This window comes from Podarcis tiliguerta, assembly GCF_965153285.1.
Source record: "Podarcis tiliguerta genome assembly, chromosome: 1".
In the NCBI taxonomy this organism is placed as follows: domain Eukaryota; kingdom Metazoa; phylum Chordata; class Lepidosauria; order Squamata; family Lacertidae; genus Podarcis; species Podarcis tiliguerta.
Genome location: NC_139534.1, coordinates 28,975,589 through 28,991,167, shown reverse-complemented (window position 1 = coordinate 28,991,167; position 15,579 = coordinate 28,975,589). Strand labels below are relative to the sequence as shown.

The 15,579-nt window shown below is 40.1% G+C and overlaps 1 protein-coding gene and 1 long non-coding RNA gene across 5 annotated transcripts in view; one reads left to right on the top strand and one right to left on the bottom strand.

Annotated features, from left to right (window-relative positions):
* The window catches only part of CSRNP3 (cysteine and serine rich nuclear protein 3), an 88,870-nt gene that overhangs the window by 39,722 nt on the left and 33,569 nt on the right, over nucleotides 1–15,579 (top strand). The gene's annotated exons all lie outside the window — the stretch shown is intronic.
* Nucleotides 967–15,565, bottom strand: LOC310664972. Of its 3 annotated transcripts, XR_014505132.1 has the most exons (5): nucleotides 15,268–15,565; nucleotides 14,482–14,555; nucleotides 9,325–9,446; nucleotides 6,872–7,072; nucleotides 967–1,392 (listed from the first exon to the last, which is right to left on the bottom strand). It is a non-coding gene; the product is annotated as an uncharacterized lncRNA (long non-coding RNA). The 3 variants fall into 3 exon arrangements; XR_014505133.1 differs by lacking the exons at nucleotides 967–1,392; nucleotides 6,872–7,072 and having other exon boundaries at nucleotides 8,245–9,446; XR_014505134.1 differs by lacking the exons at nucleotides 967–1,392; nucleotides 6,872–7,072; nucleotides 14,482–14,555; nucleotides 15,268–15,565 and adding an exon at nucleotides 13,303–13,432 and having other exon boundaries at nucleotides 8,245–9,446.

The following is a 15,579-nucleotide window of genomic DNA, read 5'->3' as shown; positions in this document are numbered from 1 at the left end:
AGGAACCATGTGGTTTCATGATGGCAATTTTCTTTTATGTTTTTAAATGATAAATGGCATACACTGGAATGTTAATTAGGATGCATATAATTTCCCCCCCAATACTAGCTTTTGTGAAATATTTTAGGGGTGATGATGCAAAGGCAGAGGCACACATATAAGGAACCTGCATCTAACATATCCCACCAGCCTTTAAGAACAACATACATGACTATTCTCTTCTTTGTATCCCCCCCCCAACTGTTTTATTGATTTTTATAGTAAGGGATGTGTAATCTTTTCTGTTTCATTTTTACAAAGAATGATATCACACATTTTAAGTGACCATTTGTAGGTTGCAAAATTAAGTGTTGCTGCTTCTTAATATTTTGATTTTGAGGAAATTAGCTTTGTATGAAACATAAAAGTTTGATAGTATCATGCATCAAGCGTTCTTTTAGAAAACAATGGAATATCTAAATGCTTTCCAATCTTGAAAGAAATGGAACTGTTAATCTTTAATATGCATTTCAGCAATACAAAACCAGTAACTTTGAACAGGGGTGAGGTATCCTGCAGGAAGCAAAATGGGAGAAAGCAGGAAATAATAGAAGCCTGAGCCACTTCTCTAAACCAATAAAGAAAAATGTTCACTTCCTTATTGAACGTTTTAGAGAATTAATATGAGAAACTCTTTCACTTCTTACTCTTTTGGTGCCATATTGAATACAGACTTATGTTTACAGAGCTTAGCAGTGTTATTTTGTATCAGACTGTTAAAACAGTTTCACTGGTGTGAAAACCGGAGCAACACTTATTTCCCTTCTTTATTTATGCGGTTTTAGTATCATGGGCACAAAGCTGTTGCAACGTGAGGCTGTATGATGCAAATGTATTGGAAATGAAAATATCAACAGATACATTGACAGACACCCTTATTTAATAAATGATGATGATAATAATAATAATGAGCAACATCAGGCTAGCTGCATTTCAGACAGCAAAGCTTTAGTGGCGGAGATTTTCACAACCACTTCCCTCCCCAGATTTAAATAGGATATTTGACTATATTGGTCACCTTGGAAACCAGCCGCTGGAGCCTGATTTTAGTGGGTTATCCTGCAGGATGGCAACAACGTTCAGTTTCCGTATTCTTCAGAATAAAAATGCTCTGCCTTCCATTAGTTGAAGTGAGAGCAGTGGCTTTCTAAAATGCCCCAGTCGCAGCAGTGCTTAGTGCAAACATAATACCTCCTCCCTTGCCTCCGCTTTCCTCCAGTGATTCAGGTATTCCAGCAGATCTGCAGTTCTACAATTTCTTAGCCAGCCAGCATTCTCCTTTTAGCTGCTGACAGGCCCTTCGCAAGCCTTATGCAAATTAGACAAGCACAGTAGCTTTGACTGCAGAGGGAGCTGGGGGGGGGGAGAGAGAGAAGAAATGAGTTCAAAGGTCAGAGAGCTGGTGGAAGGCTGTAACAGTTGACTGGGGAAGGGGGGGGGAATACACAGACTACTGCAGTGAGCTTTTGCTGGCACGAAACGAGGAGGGAGAGGTTTTGTTTCCTGTGTTGAAAAGACCTTGCAGCTTATCTGAAACTATATCCCAATTCAGGTATTATCTAAAGCTTGTATCCTTGTGTGCTCCTCATTCCAGAAAGTGCGTTGGGCTCACTTGCGATTACCAAAGTCATCTTGTATCTAGACTAACCTTTCGGTGGCTGTGCATGTATGTCTTTGTATGCATTGCTTGGTTTTGAACGTTGCCGTTCTGTCCCATTGAAAGATGAATGGGGATTTTAGTGTCCCATCTGATTTTTTAAATAATAATAATAATAATGTTTAGACCTGTCAAAATGAAAATGTGGCAAGTTTACAAATGTTTCTGAATGAAATTTTGAGCCCTGAATTTAACGTGGCTTCAATCCACACGGAATTTTAAGTATTGGTCGATGGGGCATGCGTGGTCTTGAGTTCCTACAGGTAGTTTCTCCCAGATGCATGTCATATTGGGCTTCTCATCGGGTGGTCATTTCCAGATTATAGACAGGGCAGATTTGACAGTGCCAATCACATGTTGGGGGATGGAAGTTAAGAGATGTGAATTTGGGGCTCATCTAGTTGCTAGATGTAGAAGTTGATGATGTGCATCATAATGTGTGCATCAACACAAGCTGCTTGACTGTTTCTTATTATGATTTGGTTCTTGAGCGCTCCTTTCTGCAACAAAACTTCAAAAATGCACTGATCCATGTTGCATGCTGGCTATCCAGCTTAAATGCACAGCCAGTTTACTGCACGGATCAGAGCATTTTTAGAAGTGTCATTGTAGCAAGGTTGTATTTGAACCCAAATTATAATAAAAAAAACCCAATATATCAAACAGCTTATGTAAAACTTCTATTTGGCATAAACGTGGCACTTTCCTAATAGTTTCAATAGCATTTATAATCTCTTAAGTGTTTTTATTAAGACTAAAGGATTAATTTGCTCACTGCATAAAACAGGCATACCAGGGGTAAAATGTGGTTGTAAAATTCCTGGTTAGGTTTCTTTTTTCTTTTTGTCACTGATGAATATTGTATTACTTCAAAATATTTAGTAGCACACAGAACATTTTACGTAAAAACAACGACAATAAATTCTGAAAACAAATCAGATTGAACGTTCTTGGGGACATTAAACACTTTTAAATACTAAAGACTATTAGGGAGATATTTGATCACATACTTACGACTTCCATTGACATGAGTGTGATTTAACAATGGATGGACTGTGTCTGGATTTTGAACTCCAATCACGATGCAAGCTTAAATGTGTGCATTTTGTCCCTCAGAAGTTGTTTTTTACTGCAAAGGTCTAGTTTTATGGCAGAAGTCATGGTTAGTTTGCTTTGTTGCAGAGTAGCCCATACCTTGCACCTTCACAACCAGAGATTTGTATCAGAAACCATCTGATTCATATTTATTTCCATGCATTATGGACCAATCCAGATACTCTTATTGCAGCTGATCAGTTATTTATTTGCCTTATTTATAGTCTGCCCTTCCCTATATGGTCCTGGTAGAAATATGTCACATAAAAACAATGTAAAGACCAACAAACAAACAATGGATGCTATAAAATTTCACAACAACAGAGAACATCAGCAGAATATAAAACGTAGGACTTAAATGGAGGCAATAAAAAAATGTCCGATAGGTTCCAAGCAAAAGTCCAGGTAAAACGTTTAAAACTATTGATAGGATCTTCATCTGCAATCAATATTTTTGATAATGTTACAGTTTAGGACTGTTGGATCAAAGGTTGCATATGCAGCATACATTTAAAGCATGTGGCTTCCTCAAATAACCCTGGAAACCATAGTTTACCCCTCACAGAGCTACAATTCTCAGCACCCTTAACAAACTGCAGTTCCTAAAATTCTTTGGAAGAAGCTGTGTACTTTAAATATGGTTTAAGCTGCCCAGAGTGGCTGGGGAAACCCAGCCAGATGGACAGGGTATAAATAATAAAATTATTATTGTTATTACTATTACTATTATTGTTAAATATATGGTATGTACACAGCCAAAATGTCAAGAGCACTGTTGTTTCTGTGTGAGATGTCATGCTCTGCAGTAAGAGGAATCAGTTTTGTTCCTTAGGGTCAAACTGTTCTTGGTTAAGGGATAGAGGAATGTCTGTCAAGACGTTACTACAGTTCATGAATTGCTTTCACTGGAGTACAACTGGAGCTTCACTGAAGCCTCTGGAAGATTAACATGAAGTGTGTGAATGGCAACTATAGTTTCACATAGTTTAATGATGTGTAGAGGTGAAAGGATCTGTGTATTTTGGTTTTCTCAGTTTCTAATTTTTTCAATCTTAAACTCAGTTCTCCCTCTTTCTGCACCAATTTGCTGTTATCATTATTTTTAATCTTCATTAAAACCACTCAGCATCCTAGTGCAAATTTCTTCTAATAGACACATTTTTGTATTTAGTTTTCACTAATTACTCATTTTTGTAACTAATTTCTCCTAATATAATGCATTTCTCTTTGTTATTTCCACTAATATATTGATTACAGGCACATTTTCTCCTAATATACACATTTTTGTAACATGGTTTGGTTGGAGAACTGCATCACAAAATTCAGAGTTGCGAATTTTGAAGGATGGCTGTGTTTTGGTTCTCATATTGTTTTGGAAAGTGCCATTTTGAGAAATTTGGCTTTAGATGCGAACTGAATCAGATTTCTCTCCCATCCCTAATGACAGGTAATTTGGTCTTATTCAGTGACCACATTTGTATCCTGAACATTCTACCAACAAACCAAAGCAAGGTATCTACAAGGAAGGGTTGAAAATTCAAATGAACACATCATTAAAACCTTAATACTATTTACACTACATTTTCCAATTCAGGTGCTTAGGCAATAGTCTGCTTTGGTTTCATTGGGATTATTCTAGGCTAAGTCATTATCAAAGATTCTGGGCCTAGAAAAATATTCAAATTCTGAACCAGGGACTCCCAAACTCAGGATAAGTGTGCAAGTACAAAGAACACAAAGTTGCATAATACATTGTAATTCCAATATATGGATTACTTCAGAAATTGGAAGAAGAACTGAAAAGTTTAGGAGCACAATGGAACTTAGACCAGGATAATGGAGATCAATGGATGACAGAGCCTAGATTTTTTCAGGTGGAATGGGCAGAGTAGAGAATCCTGATAAATTATGAGCACAATGCCTTCTTTCAAAGTATCCTCCTTGGGTTTTTATCCCTCAAGTGCCATTGTCCCCAATTTTTCCAGCTGTTATCTGTGATGTGAGGCTTAGAAACATCCATCCCCCACAACCCTCTCCCTCTAAATTTGAGCTCAAAAGAGTGACCAATTTTGTTGCCAAATTCCAGGGTCATTGCTGTATGGGTACAAATGCAGTCTTGATTGGGATTATGTGCCTTTAGGATTTCCATTTGCAGCAGATCAAAACCTAACCAAAGGGGATGCAATGAACCTGACTTGCACTGCTTAGCTTGGCAGTACTGGCCTCCATTTTAAAAGAAGAAAACTCCATTTTGGGAGCCAGCAAAGCTAGTTGTGTTGAGTAGTATATGCATTTCTTTGTCTATCACCCAGGCAACAAGATCTGGCTCTCTCCTCACCCCTTCATCTGGACTGGTTAATGTTTAGTCAATAAGCTATCTGAAATGTTAGGGAACTTTCCAATTCCTGCCTATTTCAAGTGGGGAAGTTATGCACATAAGAGTGTTCATTTCAAAATCAAGCTTCAAATGGCTTGATAATGTGGGCATCATCTTAGAAGAATAAGTTCTCATGTTAGGCTTCTCACAAGTTCTGCCTTTTGCAGCCTTGTAAAATATGGTTGCTCTCTACATCATAAGAAAGGATGGGTGGACACACTTGTCCAGTCCTGAAAATTTTAGATTCAAAAAAGGAGACAAGTTCGTTAGCTCTGGTTTGGTTGGCTCTCTTCTATCTTCTCTGTCTCCACACCTAGCAACAGCTTGAAGCAGAAGGAACTCACAGGAACTCAGTTCTGGCACCTCTCCGGTGGGCACCTTTGCCATTCTAAGAGAATGAGGGATGCATTCATGGTGAGTTCTGCTAGAAAAATAGCACCGGCTTGAAGGAAGTGGCTCTGAGTTGAGGGTGGCCTTAAATCCAAGTGGTGAGAGCCATCTTGGTTAACTTTCAAATGACCTGAACACAGACATTTAGAAACTGGGTGACTAAAGCATGTTTATGACTAGCCCCTTTAGAACATCATGGGACAAAGAAAGCTAGTTTTTGACTAGATACATTTTCCTGTTATATTTTGAAGTCCCAGTGGACCTGACTTTCTTATAAACCTTTTCTTATCTAGTGTGCTAAATTGTTTCTATTTATTTATTTTATGCATGCATGCTAATTTGTTTCAACCTTCGTGCCTATCTTCATGCTTAAATGCAATGTGTTACCGAGAAGCAGATATTTTGGGTTCCCCTGGGAAACCCACGTTACCCCAAATGCCTGAAGCCAAAAATAAAAGCAGGCAGACCCATTTAGATTTGTTAGTAGCTGACGGTTACCATTTTTGGTGAATTATAAAGTAAATTCCTCATGGAAGACCTAGTTATGCAAGTTTAAGATATTGGCAAAAGAATCCCGCTTGATCCCACATTTTTTGCAGGGACATCGTCTAATCTCCAATATCTCCTTATGCTAGGCTGGGGTCAGCAACCTTTTTCAGCCATGGGCCAGTCCACCGTCTCTCAGACTGTATGGTGGGCCGGACTATATTTTGAAGGGGGAAAAATGAACTAATTCCTATGCCCCACAAATAACCCAGAGATGCATTTTAAATAAAAAGACACATTCTACTCATTTAAAAACACGCTGATTCCCGGACCGTCCACGGGCCAGATTGAGAAGGCGATTGGGCCGCATCCAGCTCCCGGGCCTTAGGTTGCCTATCCCTGTGCTAGGCGATGTATTCATCATCCATTTAAAGCTCATGGCTTGCCCCATAGAATCCTGGGGACTGTAGTTTGTTGAGAGTGTTGAGAATTGAAGTCCTGTGAGGAGTAAACTGCAATTCCCAGATTCTTTGGGGGAGGCCAGGTGCTTTAAATGGCCTTTAAATGTGTGGTATGTATGCAGTCATGGTCTGTAAGGTAGTTCCATTCTCTCCGCTGGGACTGCAGAAGCCACCACAGTGCTACTGCTCCTGAACTTAGGAGAAGCAGCTGTGAAGTATAGCTATATTGTGAGGCAGGTTTCGGAATGAGGAACAGGCTACAGAGGTAGTCAGGACCAGTGATGATCCCTTGCACCAAATTCTGAAGACGCCCTGAATTCATCTGACTTTGGCTTTTATCGCGCGCACACCCTCCCCCCAACCAACCTGTAGATCCCCATGTTTCTGAAACTGGCTCCAGGGGTCAAGCTATGGTCCCCTGAAACAGATGGCAGAATTCTCACCAATGAAATGGTTTGACTTCTTTGAAAGTCCTTAAACTTCTCTCTGGAACATTTGTTGGCATTGTGCAGAGGAGCAGACACAGTTTTTAATTCAGTAAGAAGTCCACACACCATTTTAATCCTCCTGTGATGTAAGATTCAATAATTATTTGAAACTACTTTTTTAAAAAAAAAAAAAAAAAGGAATTGCATTTCTAAAATGTAAAATGCAAATGCACATAATAAAAATAAGGCAAATTGTTTTATATCATTAAATTATTAAATGTATTGGTTTTGTTACTGTTGTTATTTGTTATTTATCAGGGGACTCCAGAGAGCCAGTGTGGTGTAGTGGTTAAGAGCGGTAGACTCGTAATCTTGGGAACCGGGTTCGCGTCTCCGCTCCTCCACATGGGTGGAGGGCTAGTCACACTTCTCTGAAGTCTCTCAGCCCCACTCACCTCACAGAGTGTTTGTTGTGGGGGAGGAAGGGAAAGGAGAATGTTAGCCACTTTGAGACTCCTTTGGGTAGTGATAAAGCAGGATATCAAATCCAAACTCCTCTTCTTCTTCTCTATCCCTTGAGTTGAAACCCTCCCATGGCCACTGCAGCCAGCAGTCCAGGAACCCTCCTATGACAATGACAACAACAACAACAACAACAACTTATTTATACCCCGCCCAACTGGCTGGGTTGCCCCAGCCACTCTGGGCTACTTCCAACACATATAAAAACATAATAAAACACCAAGCATTAGTAGTAACAGCCTAATCCAATATAAAAAGTCATCACAATAACTTTAAAATAAGCAACTTATATCAAACAAAGCAATTTGGCAGGAAGAACTTAAGAATCTGAAAATAGCTACACTACTGCACTACTGGTGCCCATGCAAGACTGAGTGAACAAGACATTTTCATCAAACGGGCTTGGTAGCCAAGTGGTAGCCAAGTGGTGCCCCTGTGCTCACAGAGGGCTTTTCTCCCAGCAGATGCTTCTGTGAACAGGATTTAGTTGGGGGGAAATGGGTCGTTGAGTGTTTTGTTTTGTTTTCTTGCTAATTCTGCCTCCTCTTTGCAGCTCCCATGTCACCCTACACCCTATTTTGGAGGGTCCCTTAACTTGCTGCACCCAGTTGAGTTGGGGCAGAGGAGAGGAAAATCCCCTCCCTTCATCTGTTATTAGTGAAGATGTCCACTGGATCAACAGATTTTGCATGATTGCAGGGACTCCAGTTTAATTTCACCCATGGAAGGATATGGGTGTGTGGGTTTGATGAATTTTGACTCTCCCAAGTATATTCAGCCAAGGGACTATTGAAACACATATATCGCTATTTATTTCACCATTAAAGTTAATTGCACAACATTCAGAGAATCTGTTTCACAAAGCTGAAATAATTGGGGGGGGGGGGGGCTCAGTGTGGCCACTAACATGTTTGTGTAAAGGAAGCATTATAGATTTCGGTATGAAATATATATGAGCTTGTTAAATGCTTACAGTAAACACATACTTAAATGTAATGGCTCTTTTTCTATAACAAGGGGAACATTACAATTTAACAGCATCCCCAATGTTATCACAAAACTAACAGTTCTCCTCTTTAAGGTTGCGAGACTAAAACAAAAGGGTTTGGCTATGATGGGGTGAAACTGAAGTACGCCTCAGCCATTTAATCACAAACAAAATGGACAGGGTCCAGAATATGTAGGAGCGTTAAAAGTGTGGTGATACCACTTTCCCCTCCCTTTTAATGTATGCTTGATTTAAAAATCAATACTTCCCTGTAAGGTTGCTACCCGCCCAAAAGCACATCATCTGAACAAGAAGATGATTTCATCCTGAGGATAGGGATAAATGCATTTGCTGTTGATAACAATGTCCCTCCTCTCAAAAGGTACTTATAATAAGCAGACCTTGAAGTTTAAGCACACATCCCAAGGAAGGGCCAGATGGCTGATTGTACTGAATGAGACAGGTGTAATCTGTTGTGAGATCAAGAAAGCTTTTCTGAAAGATGAATTGGTTTGCTGTTTGTCAGCTGTCAGTCTTTGTCTTTGCTCTGAACCAATTAATAGAGTTGAGACATGGCATCATAAGCATCCTACAAGAAACTGGTAAGGCAATACTTATGTGTGTATGTGTAAATGCCTACAATTTCAGTAGATGGTGTGTGTGTGTGTGTGTGTGGAAGTCATGCAGCAGTTCTTGGCTCTAAAACGTGAGTGAATCTAAGCAGAACACAAAATAATGATGTTCTGGTAGTAATCATACATATGCAGCTCATATAATTTGCTAGATTAAATTTAATCTAGTAGAAATAAAGTGGCACTTGTTTTTGCTGACCCTCCTTTAAAATGGCTGCAGCATAATAATGGCCATTTTAATAATCTGACCTTGGTTTCTTTTTTAAATCTTTTAAAACCATGAATTTCTCCTTAAGAGTTTTTCAGAGCCATCCTATCCTGTGTCTCTTCCTCTTCCTCAAGCAAGCTCCTGTTGTTGTTTCTTTGATTCCCTGCACAGAGAGAGAGATTTTGAAAAAGAGCAGCGTACAGAATATTAAATGGGCAAATCTCCTTTCTCTTTCACCTTTACCCAAAGAAAGTTCCAAGGTTTACAGAAGTATCAAAACATCTGGTTTTTAAAAAATAATAATTTATTGACTCTGTATAAACTGGTTTTATATCCAGGATCGAGAGAGATCACATGTTCAAATAGTCATGGTGGTGGTTTGGATTCAGACCAGGTTAACTGTACTTTGATCCCTTTGAAATTAATTTAAAAGCTAGGTAGGTGTGACTAGGCATGGGCAAAGCAATCCATTTTCTAGTCCACGCCACTTCTTCATGGGTTCACTCATAAATGTAGTCTGCTCCATTTCTGCATTCTACATTAAAAATAAATAAATCACAAAAATCAGATTTAAATATAAATATGCATTTTAGATGCATTTTGTCTTAAAATATGTATTTTAATGCACTTTGATACTTTTTATTATTATTAGAGACTGTATTGGAGTCTTTGGGATATTTCAAAACCAGTGAATAGTTTCTGATGTGCACATTAGCACAAAAGGTAGAAATCAGGCCACTTCCTCTTGGAATTCACAAGATTCCCTAGTAATAACTCCCTTGCCCTATTGATTCCAGTGGGACTTTAGTGTGGCTAACTGGTCTGGATGTAGCCTAGGATCCACTAATTCAGACAATCCCTTCGGCTCATTCTCAAGGGGAATGGCCCATTTCTGATTTCATCATGTCTAGAAGCGAGGGGTGAAATGGTTTTTGAAGAGGCCCTAATTCAGCTAATATGTAGGTGCCTCAGTCTAATGATTCATGGGGTGAGTTGTCAACCTGTGCTTCTGACATCTGAGAGGGGGCGGAACTTTCCCTTTTACCTGATGAAACAAAATGAACACCAATTGTCAATGAATGAGATGAATGGCACACATATATCAGGTGGCCAGACAGGATAGTAGTATTCTAGGCTCTTTCCATCATATGAAATGACTTCTTTGGTGCCATTGCAGATATCCTCTTCTTCCTCTCCTGGTGGGGCCTTAAGATATGAGGGTTTACGCAGTTGTGGTAGAGCTTGCTGTAGCATTTCCACGGACAAAAGATGTGCCCAGAGACACTGTTTCCAGATTTTTCCTGTTGGATCAAGGTGGCTGCAGATGCGGAAAAACTCAGGCAGTGGTTCCTTCCTAGGAGCTGGGCCTTTGAAACCATTCACACAAAGAATGTGATTGGCCAGAAAGTTAATTCTGTATACCTACTCTATATAAGTATTATCTGTGATATTTACCAGAGATCATCACTTACAATAACTGCTTAAAAGCCCTGCTGGGCGTAAAAATGTAGAGGGGAGATTTTTGCTGAATGGGATACATCATGTATCTGTAACCAGGAAGGAAAGCAGACAATGAAAGAATATTGTAAAGGCTGAATTGTCCAGCACTAATTGATTCTTGCCAGAGGCACTGCTAATTTATACCTTTACCCTTGGCTTGACTTTTAGCCTTCTTTTGTCTTCCTTCCTCTGAATCCCCTCCTCTCTTCGGCCTCCTCCCTCATTCCCACCAGTGTTCTCCCTGCGTCAAGCTTTGAAGTAGCAAGTTTTGAAAGGTGATTTAAATCAAGTTTGTAAAAGGTTGCACTACTTTCTAGGCCTTTAGCTCGCAATGTTCAGCCTTAACTTGTCAGAACTAAATCTTCTTTTTAAAAAATAATAATATTTTTTTATCTTGGGTTATGTTTGAATTTTGTGGTTGGTCAGATAGCAGTTAATTTCCCCCCAATTATGGGCTTGGTAATAAGTTGCTTACACATTACATATTAAATTATAAGTCTTTACTCCCTTTTTGGAGATGTTAGGGCAGGGGTCAGCAAACTTTTTCAGCAGGGGGCCGGTCCATTATCCCTCAGACCTTGTGGTGGGCCAGACTGTATTTTGGGGAAAAAAGAAGAACGAATTCTTATGCCCCACAAATAACCCAGAGATGCATTTTAAAGAAAAGGACACATTCTACTCATGTAAAAACATGCTGATTCCTGGACCATCCACGGGCTGGATTTAGAAGGTGATTGGGCCAAATCCGGCCCCCGGGCCTTAGTTTGCCTGCCCATGTGTTAGGGAATTAAGCTAAAAGACATTGAACGTATGTGATCTTACGTATAAAAGCTCTTCTTCTTTTTTGGGTTAAGGTATAAATGTAATTTATCAATCAGTAATTCTGAAACTGAGGGACAAGGGTGGCGCTGTGGGTTAAACCACAGAGCCTAGGACTTGCCGATCAGAAGGTCAGCGGTCTGAATCCCCGTGACGGGGTGAGCTCCCGTTGCTCGGTCCCTGCTCCTGCCAACCTAGCAGTTAGAAAGCACGTCAAAGTGCAAGTAGATAAATAGGGAAGGTAAACAGCATTTCCGTGCGCTGCTCTGGTTCGCCAGAAGCAGCTTAGTCATGCTGGCCACATGACCCAGAAGCTGTACGCCAGCGCCCTCGGCCAATAAAGCGAGATGAGTCAGTCACGACTGGACCTAATGGTCAGGGGTCCCTTTACCTTTACCTTTAATTCTGAAACTATATGATTCATTAGGCTTTGTTTTGTAGAACCTCTTCTGTCAATCAGCGTTGTTGTGCTGTTAAAAGATTTTACTTGATATCTCCTTCTTTTTTTGGCAGTGCTTCTAGTCTCCCTAGGTAGGCTGCATGGGTCGTGAAGTGGAACCTGGGAACTGTGCCTCTGCAGAGGCATTGTACTTGCCCACTGTGGAAAGCTTTCCCCAGGGAGGAATGCCTTGTGCCATCGGTACCAACTTTTTGGTGCCAGGCCAACACATATACCCTTTTTACCTGGCCATTTGATTCTTAGTTGGAATCATGTGGTATGATGGTGTGACCCTGCCTGTTTTGGTGTTCATCTTTTAGTAGATTGAGGGGGTAGGATAGCCACTTTTCCTAATGCCATTTTATTTCTTTTGATGTTTGTTTTAAGTTCATGTATGTGCACATTTTGGTTTGGTTTGGGGTTTTTTTAAATTGTAAGCTGCTTTGAGACATTTTATATAGTAAGCAATTAAGAAATAGAATCATAATATGATAGCATTTCTGAATACTGGGGACAGGCAACAGAGGAGGGATGTTGGCCACTGCCTTTGTGTGCCATGTAGGGACTTACTGAAGACATTTGGTTGGCAACAGAATCCTGGAATAGATGGATCCTTGAAGTGATCATCCAGCAGTGATTTTATGTTAAATGTAAGTGTTTAAGCCACCCCCATTCCAGTCTATGTAAAAGACTAAAAACCAGTTATAGATGGTACAGACAGACACCCATTCACATACTATTACAGCAAGTCCATTGTTTATGTCAGAAGAAGAGAAATGGCAGTTCTTAGATGTTTGGTTTTCTTCACAGTATATAGTCTTAATAAACTTATGTAAATATAAGAAGACCTGAATCGTAATATTTCAGAGTCACATATTTAAACCCATTGGGTTTCGACTTCCATAGATGGTAGGGACAATTACAGGGATGAGTAGGCGTTTGGGCTATTATCTTTTAAAATGTGGAATGGATTTTTAAAATGCCAGCGCTCATATGCATGTTCTATATGGAACATCATTATCAGCTTTTAATGTCCTATAATTGTTCTGCAAAATATTGGAAGGAAAAGATGCAGCATTTAGCGAAGGGGCATTACACACACACACACACACCCCCCGCAAAATTGCAGCAGCTAGTAATGAACAGCATACAATAATATAATAAATCAATAAAGAAATCCAAACTGACAGTACCAGTAATCTCAAATCCAAACATAAAATAAAACAGCTAATATGAAGATATACAGTCACAAAAGACTCACCTCTCCCCTTTTCATCATTTACCATATGCTGTGTAGTGTTTCAGGAGCCAAATTGCCATTGCTTAGCTGGATGTTTAAAAGATTAGATGTATTCCAGTCTCACAGTATACTGAATTATCCAAAAATGATTGTAAAGGACAGAAATTACTGTTTGGGGTCAAAATGCATTACTCTAGGGATTTAGGTTTGTTATTGTAGGCCTGTTGTGAGGCAACCCTTTATGATAAGAATACAGAAAGAGCTTGTGGTTTATCTGGAGGGAGTTAAACCATGAGCCCAGATTTGGACAACATGCTTGGCCAAGCCATGGTTTAGCTCAGTGTGGTGTAGCAGCAAAGTGCCAGGAGGAGCAAAGCAGACGGGATCTCATCCCTGGGAGCCTACATGCAGTTCACACTTTCCAAACACAATGCATTCACTGGAAATCATTCATTAGGTGAAGGTTCGCATAATGAGCCTATAATTTCCATTCTTTCTTATGGGGACATTTCTAATCCATGGTTTGTCTCATTTCCCTCCCTTCTCCCTCCATGGTTTCTGCAGCCAACCAGAAAAGGAGAGACAAAGGAAAAACTGACTTGTCTGATTTCTCCTGCTCCCTGATTTGTCTGACCCCCTCCTCCCTCCCTCCCTCCCTCCCTTCCCGGTTTCTGCCTGAAAATGGCTATTGCCAACCAGCAAAGCACAAACAAGCGAGTAAGTGGACAGACTCTGGCTGCTTGCATATCTGAATCTGTGATGTGGATAGTGAGATTTGGGTACTAATTCATCATGGATGGATAAGTGAATTTTCACATAGCATGCGTTTGGAAAGTGGGACCTGAGTGTACATTGCTTGCTCATTCATATGACGCCATTGTTTGGTTTAGGGTGACATATGAACCAGCCCAGACTATAGGTTCACAGTGTTGATCAGTCTACACAGCTTACATATGCTATGGCCATATTTTCCTCAAGCACAAGGTAATATGCAGTAAGGCCAAGGCTAAGCTGAGTAGCAGGTCTAACCTCGTTGTGTTGTTTTTGCTTACTTATAGCAGGTTTCTGGGATTCCAGAAGGATAAGTTTATCAGTGTCACGCCATCCCCTGCCTTTCACAGAGCTTTCAATGGTACAATTTTGGTTCATTTGAGAGCATATTCATGACAACAGAAGTGCCAACATTGAAAGGATTTCTACCTGCATTTACACTCTTGTCAGCTGACTCCAGGGTTCTCTACTTATAAGCTGATCACATCCATTGTTTATTATACCTGCAAATGGCAAGGAAAAGGTGAACTGGGGGGTGGGGCATTATGGTTATTCTGCAGTTTCGCCTTGCCACCTTTCCCACCTGGCTGTCTTCTGTAGCAAATGATAGACAAGTTTCCCCACTTTTGATGACATTGTTTCTGGAGGAAGCTGATCAGGCATTGCCAAGACTCTTGACCAGAACTAGTCCCTGCCCCCTTTGAAGACGTGACTCACATTTTTTCACACTGCACTTATTGCCAGTTCATTTCTGAGTATAATTCACAGTGCTGGCCATGACCGTTAACATCTCAATTGGTCCTATCTTCAAAATAAAACAATAACACCCCAGTTGTCTTTTAGGCAGTGTGCTGCCTGCGGAGTCTTGCTACCTGTGTCACACCTCATTGGCTCTGGATTATGAGGGTTAATCTTCAGGTGGTCAATGTGCAGCGTTTTCTGCCTTTGTACAGAAGTGACCTGATGATCCCTCATTTTCACAAACTCCCAATTCTGTGATCCTCAGTAATGATTTTCAAGTTTACAAAATGAAAGCAAGATTTGGGAATTACATTCTGTGTTGAGTAAGTTAAGGAAGCATTTTCATTTTATTGAACTAAAGCTACTTTTTCAAAGCAGCAATCATTCAAGCTTTCTTTTTGGGCAAAGGTTTTCAGAGAGCTGTAAAATAAAATGTATTATGTATGGAAATGTATTCAGATCATGTATACATACCACCGCATGCTTATTCAAGGTTGAGACCAAAGCCATTCATAGACAAAGTCAAGCTGCAATTGAATTAGTGTGACCCCAGTGACTAGACAACTCAGATTTAAGTTTTCGAGGAATAGTATTCTGTCTTCAAGAAATATGATATGACGTTTTGGTTCCCCTTCCCTCACATTCATTTGACTGGTGCTCAGTTCTTGCTAGGTAGAGATAATGAAGCCTTTGAAAATGCACCATCATATTTATAAGCAATATAGTGGGAAATTGGCCAGTTTGAGGATGTAAAAGGTTCTACTTGAGAATGCATATTGCTTACCT